The following is a 16,632-nucleotide window of genomic DNA, read 5'->3' on the forward strand; positions in this document are numbered from 1 at the left end:
GTCGCCTCAGTGATTTTCATACATCTCTCTTTAGAACAGATTTACGCTATTAAGAGTATTTGGTTGAGCTGGAAACACAAGGTCATGGCTATAATGTGGAGGCATATACTTGTCAAACAAGCGGACACCAGAAACAAATGGATATATCGTAGACGAGTTTAGAATCATACGTTTCAAGTCACTGAGACCAAGTTCTTTTCAAACTACTTTCCCCTCCACTCTTAGCAGCACTACTTTCCTCGTGTGAATCCCCTCTTTGCTTCCGTTAGCAGAACTCACTTCACTTCAACGACCATCTTTTTCATGTATCATTACCACATGTGGAAACATTTTCACGGTTATGATATGCCGCTTAAATAATTATGGAAGTCTGATTTGGTCTCCCGTGATCTAAAAGTAGCGTCTTTGATTAGTTATTAAAACTTTCTGGTCCCGAGTTCGAAACGCGCCATCGCTTGAAGTCTGAGTAAAAATCATCAGCAACGGAGAGCGAAAACTTCCGGGATAAGAAGTCAATCTTAGTGTGCCAAGTGCCTTACCATAGAGAACGGAGGAGCGGACAGAGGATCAGGGAACTCTCTTTCCCTTGGGGTGGGAAACTGCCCCTAAAGACGGAAGAATGTTGATTCTTGACCAACGGCATGAAGATCCAGAAGGCAGTTGAGACCACTGCGTTAAAGACAGAAAACGTGTATCCATACGACATGTGACCTGTAATCGAGAAAGTGTCATGACAGTCACTGCATTATCAAAATATTTGGGAATAGTCCCCCATTCGGATCTCCGAGGGGGGACTGCCAAGGTGCAGGTGACCATCAGAGAAAGGGTAACGTTCAAACAGTCGAGGTGTGGAATGTCAGAAGTTTGAACGTCGCAGGGAAGGCAGAAAAATTAAAAAGGTAAATGATAAGGTTCAATCTAGGCACAAGACGAGGATTTCTGGTCAGATTAGCATAGGGTAATATCAGCAGCAGCAGAAAATGGTATAACGGGAGTAGAATTCGTTATGAATAGGAAGGTGGTGAAAAGAGTGTGTTATTATAAACGGTTCTTATCAAAATCGACATGCAGACGTCGCAAGCTGAAAATGAAGAGGTAGGGAAAGTACACGAGGCTACTGAGCAGGTAGTTCAGTACGTAAAGGGAGGTGATAATCTAAAAGTCATGGGGGAATGGAATGCGGTTGTAGGGAAAGGAGTAGAAGGAATGATTGGAGAACAAAATGTGCTTCTGACAAGGAATGAGAGAGAAGAAAGACTAGTTCAGTATTGCAGTATATCTCAGTTATTAGTAGCGAATACTCTGTTGAAGGATAGCAAGAGGAGGAGATGTACTTGCAAAAGTTGGGAGATACGGGGAGATTTCAGTTAGATTACAGCATAATCAGACAGGGATTCCGAAATCAGGTATTTGGTTGTAAGGTGTATTCAGGAGCAGATATAGACACAGATCACAATTTAGTAGTGATGAAAAGTAGGAGAAGTTTAAGAGATCAGTCAGGAAGAATCAATACGCAAAGAAATGGGATACGGAAGCACTAAATAATGAAGAGATACGCTTTAAGTGCTCTAAGGCTATAAATAATGCGAGAAGGAATAGCTCAGTAGGCAGTTTAGTTGAAGATGAATTGACATCTCTAAAAAGGGCAGTCACAGAAGTTGGAAAGAAAAATATAGATACAAATTGACATCTCTAAAAAGGGCAGTCACAGAAGTTGGAATTGAAGATACAGATACAAAGAAGATAAGTGATATGAAAACATGTCAAACTGAAGAAACGCTTCATCTGATCTAAGAAAGAAGGAAGTAAAAAATGTTCAGGAAAATTCAGGAATACAGAAGTACAAGGTGCTTAATAATGAAATAAATATGAAATTAAGGCGAAATGGTGACATGAGAAATGTGAAGAAATCTATAAAAAAGAAAAAGATCGTTGGAAGTGCTCACTCAGCTTATAGAAAAGTCAAAACAATTTTCGGTGAAATAAAAATCAAGAGTGATCGTAATTGGGTTGCAATGAGAATTCCACCGTTAAATGCAGAGGGTAAAGCTGGATAGGTCGGAAGAGGATGAGTAAGATGACGTTCAGTTAGGCTTGAGGAAAGGTAAGGGCTCCAGAACGGTTATTCTGACGCTACAGTTGATAATGGAAGCAAGACTAACGAAAAATGAAGACATGTTCATAGAATCTGTCGACCTGGAAAAACGTTTGAAAATGTCAAATGTACAAAAATGTTCGAAATTCTGAGGAAAATAGGGGTAATTTGTAGGGAGAGAAGGGCAATATATAACATGTACGAGAGCCAAGAGCGAATAATGAGAGTGGAAGACCAAGAACGAAGTGCAGGGATTAAAAAGGATGTAAGGCAGGAATGAAGTCTTTCGCCCCTGCTGTTCAATCTATACATCGAAGAAGCAATGAGGGAAATAAAAGAAGGCTCAAGAGTGGAATTAAAATTCAAGGTGAAACGATATCAATGTTAAGATTCGGTGATGACATTGCTGTCCTCAGTGAAAGTGAAGGAGAATGGCAAGATCTCATGAATAGAGTGAACGGTTTAATGAATACAGACTATGGACTGAGAGTAAATCTAAGAAAGAAGGAAGTAATGAGAACTATCAGAAAGAAAACAGCGAGAAACTTGACATCTGGACTGATGGTCACGAAGTAGATGAAGTTAAAGGATTCCGTTACCTGGTCAATAAAATAACCAAAGATGCGCGGGGCAAAGAAGACATCAAAAGCATAGTAACACTGCCAAGAAAGGGCATTCGTGGCCAAGATAAGTCTACTAGTATCAAAATAGGCCTCAATTTGAGCAAAAGTTTTCTGCCCTTGAAACATGGACAGTGACAGAGCCAGAGCAGAAGAGACTCGGAGCATTTGAGATGTGCTGCTACGGGCGAACGTTGAAAATTAGGTAGACTGATAAGGTAAGGATGAGGAGGTTCTGTGCAGAATCGTAGAGGAAAGCAATACGTGGTAAACAATGGCAAGAAGAAAGGACAAGATAGTAGGACATCTGTTAAGAGCCCAGGAAGTAACTTCCACGGTACTAGAGGATACTGTAGAGGGAAAACAAGTATTGGAGTACATATAGCAAATAACTGAGGACGTAGGTTTCAAGTGCTACTATGGGACGAAGAGGCTGGCCCAGGAGAGGAATTCGTGGCGGGCAGTACCAAACCAGTCAGGATGATGACTCAAAAAAATGTTTGTTGTGTTTCAGGTACATTTTACTGTAGAAACTTAATACGGAATCTAACAGTTACCGTGTTTCTATTTCAAAACTGTTTAAAGCTGTTTCGTGTTTGATATTTAAAAATTTTTTTTTGCAGATATCACGGCTGCTAATGTACATTTGTTGCACAATTTTTTCACGCTTTCTACTTTTTCGTTACTTTGTCTGATGGATGTGCACCAATCTGAGGATTGCCTCAGTGTGGCCTCTCGTAGGTAGCTTGTTTTTATGTATTAGATATAGACGTTGTAGGGAAGCAGCCTTCTCATGCCGTAATAAATGCACATCAGTCTTTCCATTGTGTGCCAGCCAGTCCGCTGTAACTAGCTCTGACGTCATAAATGTTGCGCAATACTTTAAAAATCAAGTAAATAACCTAAAATGTTTCTAGCATGTCAGGAGTAATACTAAATTAATATGTGTTGAATATCAGTTCAATAACTTTAACCATTTTCGAAATTTGGACGTTTTTCTGTAAAAATCATTGGCGCAACAGAAAAGAGCTAGAGATTTAAAAATTTATACTTAGATTGCTTTTCAATAATAATTTAATAGAAACAGTACTTTGGATCTCACAAATTAAGATTTTAGTTGAAATTCATAATTTTCTGGTTTTTGTCTTAAAACTTAAGGAAGCAAGATAGATTAAGTAGGCTAATAAATAAGGCTAGGATGTTTAAATTTAAGTAGAAGGGAGATCCGCTATAACCATAAAGATGTGAGAAGTTTCAACTCAATAACTGTAAAACTATAGCGATAGCGTATCTCCAAAGGGCAGGTTCAGAGCTCATCTACTGCGTGTAGTGTAATTAAATTAATTCTCTCGCCCAAAATATTTAACTTAGCCACGTCAAACTTTTATTATGATTACTTACCTGTGTGCTGAATGCACATTTAAATTGAGAGCTTCATCGGCCATCAGCAAAAGAAGCTATGATTTATTCAATAACTTAATGTGGTGCATTACTAGCCCAGCGGCTAGTCGGTAGAGCCGATTTGATCAGGCGTTCCCTTAGCCGTCCGCACCGCGGCTTTATATATAAGAACGCTGCGCGAGGAAGCAAGGCCCCAGTTCTCTCCAGACGCTGGATAGCACGCCATCTGTGTCGGAAGTCGCGTCGCGTCGGTATCATTGCAATAAACAGCCTGGGATGCCGTAGTAAGTTACTCGGGATACGCGTAACCAGGAAATCATTTTCGAGTGAAATGTTATTTCTGGGATGACTTTAATTATCGATCTTCAGTTTGCGTATTGTCGTAATTTCACGTGCCGCCGCGGGACAAACATTCTACCATTATTTAGCGTGGCGTGTGATGAACCTAATCATCAAATTATGGCGAGCATTCATTTAAACATTTAATTTGGACATTTATAGTTGCATCAGCGCATTAGACTCTGAACTGCTCTGTTAGATAGATTGTGTGGATTCTTTTGTTTTCATTTGTGACTTTCAGAATACAGAACGTTTTTTCACGACCGTTTTTGATTATAAATCCCAGACAATCTCCTAATTCATCAGAGCTATAAGCTGTAACTATAAGTGTATTCTCAGATGAAGTGGGCATTAGGAATTCTAATTACAGGCTTCACGTTTTGCTAATCTCTTTCTGGTTGCCAATATTGTAGTTAGAGAGCCAGTCTTGAGAGTGGCGAAAGACAGCATAAATAACATTCTAAATAATAGGAACATTATATAACAATTAATTCCACCCGCCGCCCCTCATATAGTTAATCGGCCGGGAAGTGTTTCTCCATTCAAACATATTTATATAAACCACCATAACAATTCCTACCAGCCGCCCCACAACGTACCAATAAATTCAGCATGCTGGCTCGTTATAATTCTGCGGCCTTAAATCTGAAGTTTGAAACACATGGAACATATTTTTGTACGGTCTTTCTAGCCTTTCCAGATTATCTTGGTTGCTTATTTGTCTATTATCGACCACCAACGCTCGTAAGATTTCTCAGCCCCTAAGCCACCGAGCAACGATTCTGTTTTATTTGTTGGCCTTTATAAACGAATGCTAATTCACTTACAACTGATTAATATAACTGTTCACCAACGCACGTGTATTTGTCATTACAGTTTAAACACCAACTTTTTTATTATACACTCTTTTTCTACTTGTGCTTGCACGAAATGAAATACATTATTTTGTAGCGACACTAAGTTGTGAACTGACGACTACAATTGAATTTGACCTTATCTGTGAAAGCGATAATATGCTAATTAACGATGAATCTAGTCGAGAAAGGAATACTTTGGCATTACAATTTATACAACGAAGATTTCCGGGTTGAGAATGAACTTTGTTCATTTTTTGGTCTAATCACTAACTGCTTTATGCAACCAGCTGACCTGAAATTACTCCCCCTCCACAAAGCATAAAATACACCACTGATTAGAAATGTAAAAGTGTAATTGATCGCCAACTTTGAGAATTCAGTATAGCCCATAAACTCAAACGCGCCACAGTTACAACCCACAAACGTCGTGGAACGTAATGAAGAAAGATCTGGATATCGTCCTGAAAAATTTCCCTTCTCGGTGTTTCTCTACAAGCGCTAAAATAAACGGAGCATCTAAATGTCTCGGGAAGAGTTGTTCCACCTAAAGAGGTACCGTGTATGACACCCGTATTTTATTGGATGACTCGAGTACAGTTTGTTACAGACAGGTGCGTAGTGAATGTGGCAGCACATTGCGAGCTGTCCGACGTTAAATGCTAGATGACAATCTACATTTACTGATTTTGCTCAGTAATTTTACTGCACTCTTCGGTAGAGAAATTTGCTTTTCTGATCTTACCTTCATTTCCCTAGAAGATCCCGCCACAGAACGATACTGAAAGTGTGGAAAGCGTGCCACTGACTTTGATCTTTTGAGCAACACAAGAAAGATTTCTAGGTTCAAAGCGGGCAGAACTGAACTTTTGGTTAGCTTATACAAGTGCCAGTGCCAACTCATTTTATTATTCATCTGGATGCCCAAGCAATTCACACTCAAGTGTGTGCTCTCTGGTAGCTATTTCCATTGCCAGTAAGTTATCGTAGTTTCTTTGGAACTGCTTAATACGAGTCTGTTCTGTTTATGTAAAAAGTAAAATGTGATGGGTAGGAAATACTATTTCGCAACTGTATTAAAAAAAACCTGTTCATGTTTAGCATGTACTCCTAATTACACATAGATGTGTAAATATAATGTCATATGACTGAATCTACACCATTTAATAGAACAAAAGGTGTGTTGAGCACAAAACTAAGTAATTAAATTAGTTGTACGAGTATGGGTTGCACTGTTTGCTTTGAATCATCTGTAAACCTCTTCCATTATTCACATGCCTCTGTTTAGTATAGGTACGTTTGGAGCCTTTATACGTACACTAGAGGCACGAGCAAACGTCACAGTTTTTGAAGAGTACTCCAACTCCCAGATATCCATTCAAGGACACATTGCTCCAGAGCGAGTCAGGATCTATAAGACCACTATAAGAAATGTATCTTAAAGTGTAAGAGGGATTACTTTAGGTTAGTTTTGGTTAGATTAAAAGTGGAATAATCTGCTTTTGGGCTATTTGTGCTTAAAATATTGTTCGAGGGTTTTTTGGCGGGTAAAATATTTTACGTCCGTAATGTCTGATTCATTCAGGCAAGAAAAGAATCCGATATAGGCTGACTGTTTTATTAATGCATGAGCGCTATGAAAGCTACTATTTTACAAGCTGTGGATTTCTTGTTGACCACATTAACTTATTAAACAGAAGCATCTGAAGCCACTCAATCAACACCAGAGGGGAAAGTATGCACTTATGTGAAATATGTATTTGTCTAATCCTCTTAAGAATATGCTCTTCTGTCCAGCATATATTTTCAACAGCTTACCTCGAGACAAACCGAAGTCACTGAGCGACAAACTGAATATTTCCATGCCACAATCGACAGCTTTTTCCTCGGTAAACCTGTTCATCTTTCCCAAAGTCAAATTTGCTGCATTGTCCTTATTGTAATTCGTTTGAATGATTCGAATGAATGAATGAGGAATATATGCTGTTATCAGTTAGAGCCATCTTAATTTCTTTTCCGACGGTTTTTACTGTTAACTACTATCAGATGACCATGTTAGCCTTGACATAAGACCATTGACCTAACGTTCCCATCTTATTTCATAAGAACACATCCAGCGGCATTTGTATGTGTTTAGTTGAGAGAGAACATTGCAGTATGTTTTCTATATAATAAACATATTTGCATAATACTAAAAAAATTCTTCATGTCATTTAGCTTACTACAAGGAACGCTGTCACGAATAAAAGGATAAAATGATTGCGTTTTATTACGCAAGCTGAGTGCCCCCTAACATGATGACTAAATCAAAAACCAAACGATCGATCAAATCTGTAAATAACTTTGTACAAGTCTTACGGTGAATTAACTGTTAATTACTTTACATTGGTCTTCTTATCGCCGTAGTAACTGTCGTGTGACTCAAATTTCAGGCTGTCCTATTTATCGTGCACGGAGCGACGCTTCAGCAGCTGGTGCAGATGTTGGCTGACACCAGGGTGCAGCACAATCAAGGAGAAGGCAATGAGTGCACAAGACGCCGCTACCAGAGGAACGTGCAACGTGTGTATTTGATTTTACAGGTTCGATTTTCACATTAAAATTTATGTTTTAGAAGACTGTGTCTGAAATGTAACATCTGTGACGAAAGTGTCATTTTTGGATAGAAAATAACTCGGAAGAACCTCATGAAAAACATGGCCAAAGATCAATTATTTGTTCTAATAATATGGCTGTACACTAAGGTGACAAAAGGCAAGTGATACCGATAGGCTCAGATACAGATGGCGGTAGTATCGCGTACACAAGGTATAAATGCACTGACGGAGCCGACATTTATACTGAGGCGGCTCATATCAGAAGGTATCCGAAATGATTTTGGCCCTACGACGGGAATTAACAGGCTCTGAACGCGGAATGGTAGTTAGAGTTCAACACGTGGGAAGTTACATTTCGTAAATCGTTGGGGATTTCAAATTTTCCAGGTCCACAGTGTCAAGAGTGTGTCGAGAATAACATACTGCAGGCATTACCGCTCACCACTGACAATGCAGGCATTCTGATAACGACAGAGAACAGCGGCGTTCCTGTAGAGTCATCAGTGAAAAAAGACAACAATATTGCTTGGCGTAAGCGCAGAAATCAATTTGGGACGTACGACGACCGTATCCTTTAGGAAAGTGCGGCACAATTTGGCGTTGATAGGCTATGGCAACAGACGACAGACACGAGTGCATTTGCTAACAGCAAATCGCCTGGGCTCGTGACCATGTTGGTTGAACCACACACCACTGGAAAACCATGGCCTCGTCAGATGAGACACAATTTCAGGTGGTAAGAGCTGATGGTAGGGTTCGAATGTAACGCAGGCATAACCAAGCTGTGGACCAAAGCTGTCGACAAGGCTCTGTCCAAGCTGGTGGTGTGCCGTGCGGAGTGGCCGCCCGGTTTGAGGCGCCATGTAACGGATTGCGCAGCCTCTCCCGCCGGAGGTTCGAGTCCTCCCTCGGGAATGGGTGTGTTGTTCTCAACCTAAGTTCGTTTAAGTAGTGTGTAAGTCTAGGGACAGAAGACCTCAGCAGTTTGGTCCCTTAGAAATTCACACACACACACACACACACACACACACACACACACACACACACACACAAGCTGGTGGTATCTTAGTAACGGTGTGGGCTGCATTTACATCGAATGGACTGGGTTGCCTGGTTCAATTGAATGGATCATTGACTAGAAATGGTTATGTTCGGCTACTTGGAGACCATTTGCAGCCATTCATGGACCTAATGTTTCCGAACAATGATTAAATTTTTATGGATGACAATGCGCCATGTCACCAGACTACCCTTGTTGGCAGTTCGTCTGAAGAACATTCTGGACAATCCAAGCGCATGATTTGGCCTCCAACATTGTCCGAGATGTATACCATCGAACATTTATGGGTTATAATAGAGAGGCCAGTTCGTGCACAAAATCCTGCACCGGCAACACTTGCTAAATTATAGAAGCAACAACACTCAATATTTATAAAGGGGAATTCCAACGACTTGTTCAGTCCGTCCCACGTCTAGTTCCGCAATTGTTTGAGTCATAAGTGTTCTTACTGGTTTGATGCGGTCCGCCTTGAGTTCCTCTCCTGTGCCAACGTCTTTATCTCAGAGTAACACTTGCAACCTACGTCCTCAATTGTTTGCCGGCTGTATTCAAATCTGTGCCTTCCTCTACGGTTTTTGCACTCTACAGATACCTCAAGAACCATGAAAGTCATTTCCTGATATCTTAACAGACGTCCTATCATCTTAATTCTTCTCCTTGTCATTGTTTTTCCATATACTCCTTTCACCTTCGATTCTGCGCAGAACCTCCTCATTCCTCACCTTATCAGTCCACCTAATATTCAACATTCGCCTTTAGCATGACATCTCAAACACGTCTATTCTCATCTTTTCCGGCTTTCTCACATTCCATGTTTAACTACAATATCATGCTGTGCTCCAAACATACATTCTCAACAATGTCTTCCTCAAATCAAGGCCTATGTTAATACTAGTAGACATCTCTTGACCATGAATGCTCTTTCTGCCAGTGCTAGTCTGCTTCTGATGTCCTCCTTCCTCCGTCTGTCATTTGTTAATTCACTGCCTAGGTATCAGAATTCTTAACTTCATCTACTTCCTGACCATCACCGATGATATTAAGTTTCTCGCTGTACTCATTTCAGCTACTTCTTATTATTTTCGTCTTTCTTCTATTTACTCTCAATCTAAATTCTGTACTCATTAGAGTGTCCATTCCATTCTGCAGATCATGTAATTCTTCTCCACTCTCTCTCAGAATAACAATGTCATCAGCGAATCGTGTCATTCATATCATTTCAACTTGAATTTTAATCCCACTCTTGAACCTTTGTTTTATTTCCATCACTGCTTCTTCGATGTGCGGATTGAACAATAGGGGCGAAAGACTACATCCCAGTCTAGACCCATTTTAATCCGAACACTTCGTTCTTGGTCGTCCACTCTCATTTTTCCATCTTGGCTGTAGTACGTATTGTATATTACCCATCTCTCCCTACAGCTTACTCCTATTTTTCTTAGAATTTCAAACATCGCACCATTCTACATCATTGGACCCTTTTTCCGGGTCGACAAATCCTGTGAACGTGTCATGGTTTTTCTTGGTCTTGCTTCCATTATTAACAGCAACGTCAGAATTGCCTTTCTGATGCCCTTACCTTTCCTAAAACCAAACTGATCGTCATCTAACACATCCTCGATTCCTTTTCCATTCTTCTGTATATTATTCTTGTAAGCAACTTGAATGGATGAGCTTTTAAGCTGCTTGTGCGATTATTTTCGCTATTGTCAGCTCTTGCAGTCCACGGAATTGTGTGGATAACAGTTTTTCGAAAGTCAGATGGTATGTCGCCAGACTCACACATTCTCCACCAACGTGAATATTCGTTTTGTGGCCACTTCCCCAATGATTTTACAAATGCTGATGGAATGTCATTTATCTCTTATGCGTTACTTGATATTAAGTCCGCCGGAGCTCTTTTATGTTCTGATTCTAATACTGGATCCCCTATTTCTTCTAAATTGACTACTCTTTCTTCTTCTATCATATCAGACAAGTCTCCACCCTCATACAGGCCTTCAATGTACTCTTTCCACCTTACCGCTCTTTCCTCTGCATTTAGAAGTGGGATTTCCATTGCACTCTTAATGTTACCACCCTTACTTTTAATTTCACCGAAGGTTGTTTTGACTTTCCTATATGCTGAGTCAGTCCTTTAGATAATCATTTGTTTTTCGTTTTCTTCACAATTTTCATGCAGCCATTTCATCTTAGCTTCCCTGCACCTCCTATTTATTTCATTCCTCAGTGACTTATGTTTCTGTATTCCGGAATCTCCCTGAACATTCTGGTACTTCCTTCTTTCATTGATCAACTGAAGTGCTACTTTTGTTACTCATGGTTTTCGCGGTTACATTCTTTGTACCTGTGTTTTTCTTCCAACTTCTGTGACTGACTTTTTTAGAGGTGTCCACTCCTCTTCAACAGTGTTGCCTTCTGAGCTAGTCCTTATTGCTGTACGTATAGCCTTAGAGAACGTAAAGCTTACCTCGTCATTCCTTAGTATTTCTGTATCCCACTTCATTGCGTATTGATTCTTCCAGACAAATCTCTTACACTTCAGCCTGCTCTTCATCACTACTACATTGTGATCTGACTCTATATTTGCTCCTGGGTACGCCTTGCAATCCAATATCTGATTTTGGAATCTCTGTCTAATCGTGATGTAATCTAGTAGACGTCTTCGCGTATCACACAGCCTTTTCCATGTATACCTTTTCATCTTGTGATTCTTGAACAGATATTAGCTATTACCTCCCGAAATTTACTACGGAACTCAATTAGTCTCTCTCGTCTCTCATTCCTTGTCACAAGCCCAGACACACCTGTATCGTTATCTTCCACTCCTTCCCGTAAACTGCATTTCAGTCCACCATGACTATCAAATTTTGATCCCCCTTTAAATACTGTATTACCCTTTCAATCCCGTCATGATATATTCTCTGTTTCTTCAGCCTCTGATATCGAAGTCAGCATGTATGCCTGAACTATCGTTGTCGCTATTGGTGTGTGCTGTCGATTCTGATAAGGACAAACATTTCACTGAACTGTTCACAGTAACACACTCTGTGCTCTACTCTCTTATGCATAACGAATCCTATTCCCATTGTGGCTTTTTCTTCTGCTGCTGGTATTACCCTACACTCATCTGACCAGAAATCCATGTATTTTTTCCTTTGTTCCTTTGCGTTTCGCTTTTCAGATTTTGTAGTTTCCCTGCCACGTTCAAACTTCTGACATTCCACGATGCGAGTTGTAGAACGTCATCCTTTTGTTGGTTATTCAGTCTTTTCCTCATTGGCACCTCCCCCTTGACAGTCCCCTCCTGGAGATCCGAATGAGGGCGATTCCGGAATTTTTGTCGATGGAGATATCATCATATCACTTTTTTCAATTATAGGCCACCAGTTCTATGGATACACATTATGAGTCTTTAATGAAGTGATTTCCATTGTCTTTTGCATTCTCATGCCGTTCATCATTGCTGATTCTTCCGCCTTTAGGGGCAGTTCCCCACCTTAAGGACAAGACGGAGTCCTGAACCTCTCACCTCCTCCGTATTTGACGAGGCCTTTGGCGGAATGTGTGTGACTTCTTATGCTGGAAGTCTTCGGCTGCCAATGCAGATTATTTATCAAAATTTAAGCGCTCTCGCGTTTTGAACCCGGGAACCAGGACGTTTTGATTAATAATCAGAGACGCTGCACTACACCGGACAAAAGGGGGGCCGACGTGATAGTAGGGGGGGGGGGGGGGGGGGTATCCCGTGACTTTTGTCAGCTGAGTGTAAGCTATCTGTGTGTAGACTGATAGAACGTCCGTAGTATTCTACCAATAATTCGAAGTCTGTCACCAGCTTTACGCAGGGTTCGACCAAGCCAATGTGATGGTTCCGTTTTATATCATACAAACCGTTATATCCAGATATTTTGATGCGTTGACAGGTTCTAATTCTGGTTCACTAGTAATTTTTTTCTTTGGTTAAGAGATCGGTATCACATGTCTGGAGATTTAAGGCAAACCGTAAATGTTAGCGCCTCTTTGAAATCTTCTCACGATCAGACTGAATATTTGCCCAGCATTTTCCAGATAATACTTCCGTCTGATATCCACATTACCTGCGAAAAGTCTGAGGTCACGATTATATTACCCGCTGGGACATTAATATATAGTATGGACAGTAACGGTCCCAAAACACTACTCTGGGGCATATTGGAAGGTACATCTACATATATCTACGATTTTTCATGCTTTGACCTATCTATCAGGAAAGACTCCCTCCAGGGACACGTTTCGCTTCATGCCCAATATGATAATATTTTCGATAATAAGCGTCGGTATCCTATTGAATCAAGTGATTTAAGGAGAATAAAAAATACTGCCTCTTTTTGACTACCTTGATCGATGGCTTTTAGGATGTCAGTCAGAAATGTGACAGCTTGGTTTTACACCAGGTTGTTTCCGGAACTTTTGCTGGTTGGCACAGAGAATGTCATTGTGTTCCAGATACCACCTAGAATATGTTATAAGATTCTATAGTAAATTATTTCAACGATTTTGAACGGTATCCTACTTGTAGACGTGTCTGATCTGCGCTTTCTTCTGACTACTGGTCACGGTCTTCTGTTCAAGGGACATACGGTAGATTATAGTTAACAGAGGTGCTACTACCACAGTCATTAAGACCCCTCTGCTTCACAGTGTAATACTTCACATCAAATCAGCAACAGATTGATTTATTCATAAGAATTTAGCAAAATACTTGAACCACTTGTATCAGATCTTACATATTATGGAACGAGGTAATACCACATAGCACTTCCACGCTGTCACCTTCAATTTGTTTCCGAGGTGTTTGCTCTTTTGACTGCAGTCGATGGGAAGTTTGAAGTATTGTTCGCAACATCGAAGCCGTTCTTTCTGTATTACTTTTCTAATTGTGAGACGATCTGGTAAGGAAACGTCGGTTACTCAACATTCAGACGTGAGCCACACAAGGTAACGCTTAATCAATAAACATTTTGCATATAACCATGTTCAGAATAGTCATTAGAAAAGTACTGATGTCGAAAATGCACATTTAAAATACAATGCAGTAAAATTCTTATTGTATAGCAACCTCAACTTGACGTGTAAGCTTGCCAACTCTGTGGAATCCTGGGTTTGGTGCGGTTCAAGAGCTCTACAGGCAGTCAACCCTTTTCCTAAGACAGAGCTGTTTGGAGGTCGAGAAAAGTCCTTGGTGGTGGATGACAGGATGCAGTACGCCTCCACAATTCATAATACACGTGAAAACCTTTTGGATATCCATCCATGAACTGCGAATGTCGCATAGACGGCACCCTTGATGGCATTCAAGAGGAAACGTCCATGTACTGACACAGGGTCAGCCTCTCCATTCTGTCATTTAAATCATCATCATTGATCACCGTCAGCACACCATCAACATTATCACAGACTCACCATCGCTAACAACAACCTCCACACACACACACACACACACACACACACACAAACACACACACACACAGCAACCTCCACCGCCTCACACCACACACGCACACACACACACATACACACACACACACACACACACACAGATACGGCACTAAAATGCACTTTTTTTGAGTCACCAGTCTTCTGACTTGTTTGATGCAGGCTGCCACGGATTCCTCTCCTATAGCAAACTCTTAATCTCAGAGTAGCACTTGTAGCCCACTTCCTCAATTATTTGCTGGATTTATTCTAATCTCTTCTCTTCCTCTACAGTTTCTGCCATCTACAGCTCCCTCTAGTACCACGGAAGTCATTCCCTCGTGTCTTAACAGATGTAGTATCATCTACCCCCTCTCCTTGTCAGTGTTTCCCACATAGCCCTTGCTCTCCGATTCTGCGCAGAACTTCCTAATTCCTTAGTTTTTCTACATTCGTCTGTATTCCGGTTTTCCCACAGTCCAAGTTTCACTACTATATAATGCCGTGCTCCAAACGTACATTCTCAGAAATGTTGTCCTCAAATCCGTTGATAATAGCAGACTTTTCTTGGCCAGGAATGCCCTTTTTTCCAGGGCTACTTTGCTTTTGATGTCCTCCTTTCTCTGTCCGTCATTGGTTACTTTGCTGCCTAGGAAGTAGAATTCCATAACTTCATCTACTTCGTGACCAAAAGTCTTCATGTTAAGTTTCTTGCTGTTCTCATTTCTACTACTTCTCATTCCTTTGTCTATCTTTGATTTACTCTCAGTCCATATTATGTACTCATTACACTGTTCACTCCATTCAGCATATAATGTAGTTCTTCTTCGCTTTCACTCAGGATAGCAATGTCATAAGCGAATCGTATCATTGATATTCTTTCACTTTGAGTTTTAATTCCACTCCTTAACCTTACACTTTCATCATTGCTTTTTTGATGTACAGACTGAACGTTAGGAGGGAAGACTACATGCCTGTCTTACACCCTTTTTAATCCCTGCACTTCGTTCTTGGTCGTCCACTCTTATTATTTCCTATTGGCTCTTGCACATATTGTATATTACCCACCTCTCCCTATAACGTATTCGTATTATTCTCAGAATTCCGAACATCTTGCACCGTTTTACATGCTCGAACGCTTTTCCGGGGTCGACAAATCCTGTGAACGTGTCTTGATTTTTCTTTAGCTTTGTTTCCATTATTAACAGCAATGTCTGAATTCTTTCTCTGGTGCCTTTATCTTTCCTAAAGCCAAACTGATCGTCATCTAACAAAACCTCACTTTTATTTTCCATTCTTCTGTATACTATTCTTATAAGCAACTTGGATGGATGAGCTGTTAAGCTGCTTGTGCGATAATTCTCGCACTTGTCAGCTCTTGCAGTCTTCGGAATTGAGTGGATATTTTTCCGAAAGAAAGACCGTAGACTCACACGTTCTGCGCCAGCGTGAATAGTTGTTTTGTTGGCACTTCGTCCAAGATTTTAGAGATTTCGATGGAATATTATCTACCCCTTAGGCTTTACTTGATCTTAAGTCCTCCAAAGCTCTTTTAAGTTCTGATTCTAATACTGCATCCCCTATGTCTTCTAAATCGACTACTCCATCTTCTCCTATCACATAAGACAAATCTTACCAGTCATAGACGGGTTCAATGTACTCCTTCCAACTATCTGTTCTCTCCTCTGCATTTAACAGTAGGATTCCAATTTCACTCTTAATGTTACACCCTCACAATTTAATTTCACAGAAGGTTGTTTTGACTTTCCTTGTGCTGTGTCAGTCCTTCCAACAATCATTTCTTTTTCGATTTCTTCACATTTTCTCCGCAACCATTTCTTCTTAAGTTTGTCTGTACTTCCTGCTTATTTCATTCCTCAGTGACTTACATTTCTTTACTCCTGAATTTCCGTGAACATTCCTGTACTTCGTTCTTTCATCAATGAGCTGAAGTATTTCTTCTGTTACCGATGGTTTCTTCGCAGTTAACTTCTTTGTACCTATATTTTTCCTTCCTACTTCCATGATTTCCTTTTCTAGTGATACCCACTCATCTTCAACTGTGCTTCCTATTGAGCTATTCCTTATTGATGTATCTATAGGCTTAGAGAACTTAAAGCGTATCTCATCATTCCTCAGTACTCCAGCATTTCACTTCTTTGCGTATTGATTCTTCCTGACCAATCTCTTAAACTTCAGCCGACTCTTC

At 40.4% G+C, this 16,632-nt stretch overlaps 1 protein-coding gene across 1 annotated transcript in view; it reads left to right on the forward strand.

Annotated features, from left to right (window-relative positions):
- The window catches only part of LOC124744475, a 178,103-nt gene that overhangs the window by 126,539 nt on the left and 34,932 nt on the right, over positions 1-16,632 (forward strand). The gene's annotated exons all lie outside the window — the stretch shown is intronic.

This window comes from Schistocerca piceifrons, chromosome 1 (assembly GCF_021461385.2).
Source record: "Schistocerca piceifrons isolate TAMUIC-IGC-003096 chromosome 1, iqSchPice1.1, whole genome shotgun sequence".
Classification (NCBI taxonomy): domain Eukaryota; kingdom Metazoa; phylum Arthropoda; class Insecta; order Orthoptera; family Acrididae; genus Schistocerca; species Schistocerca piceifrons.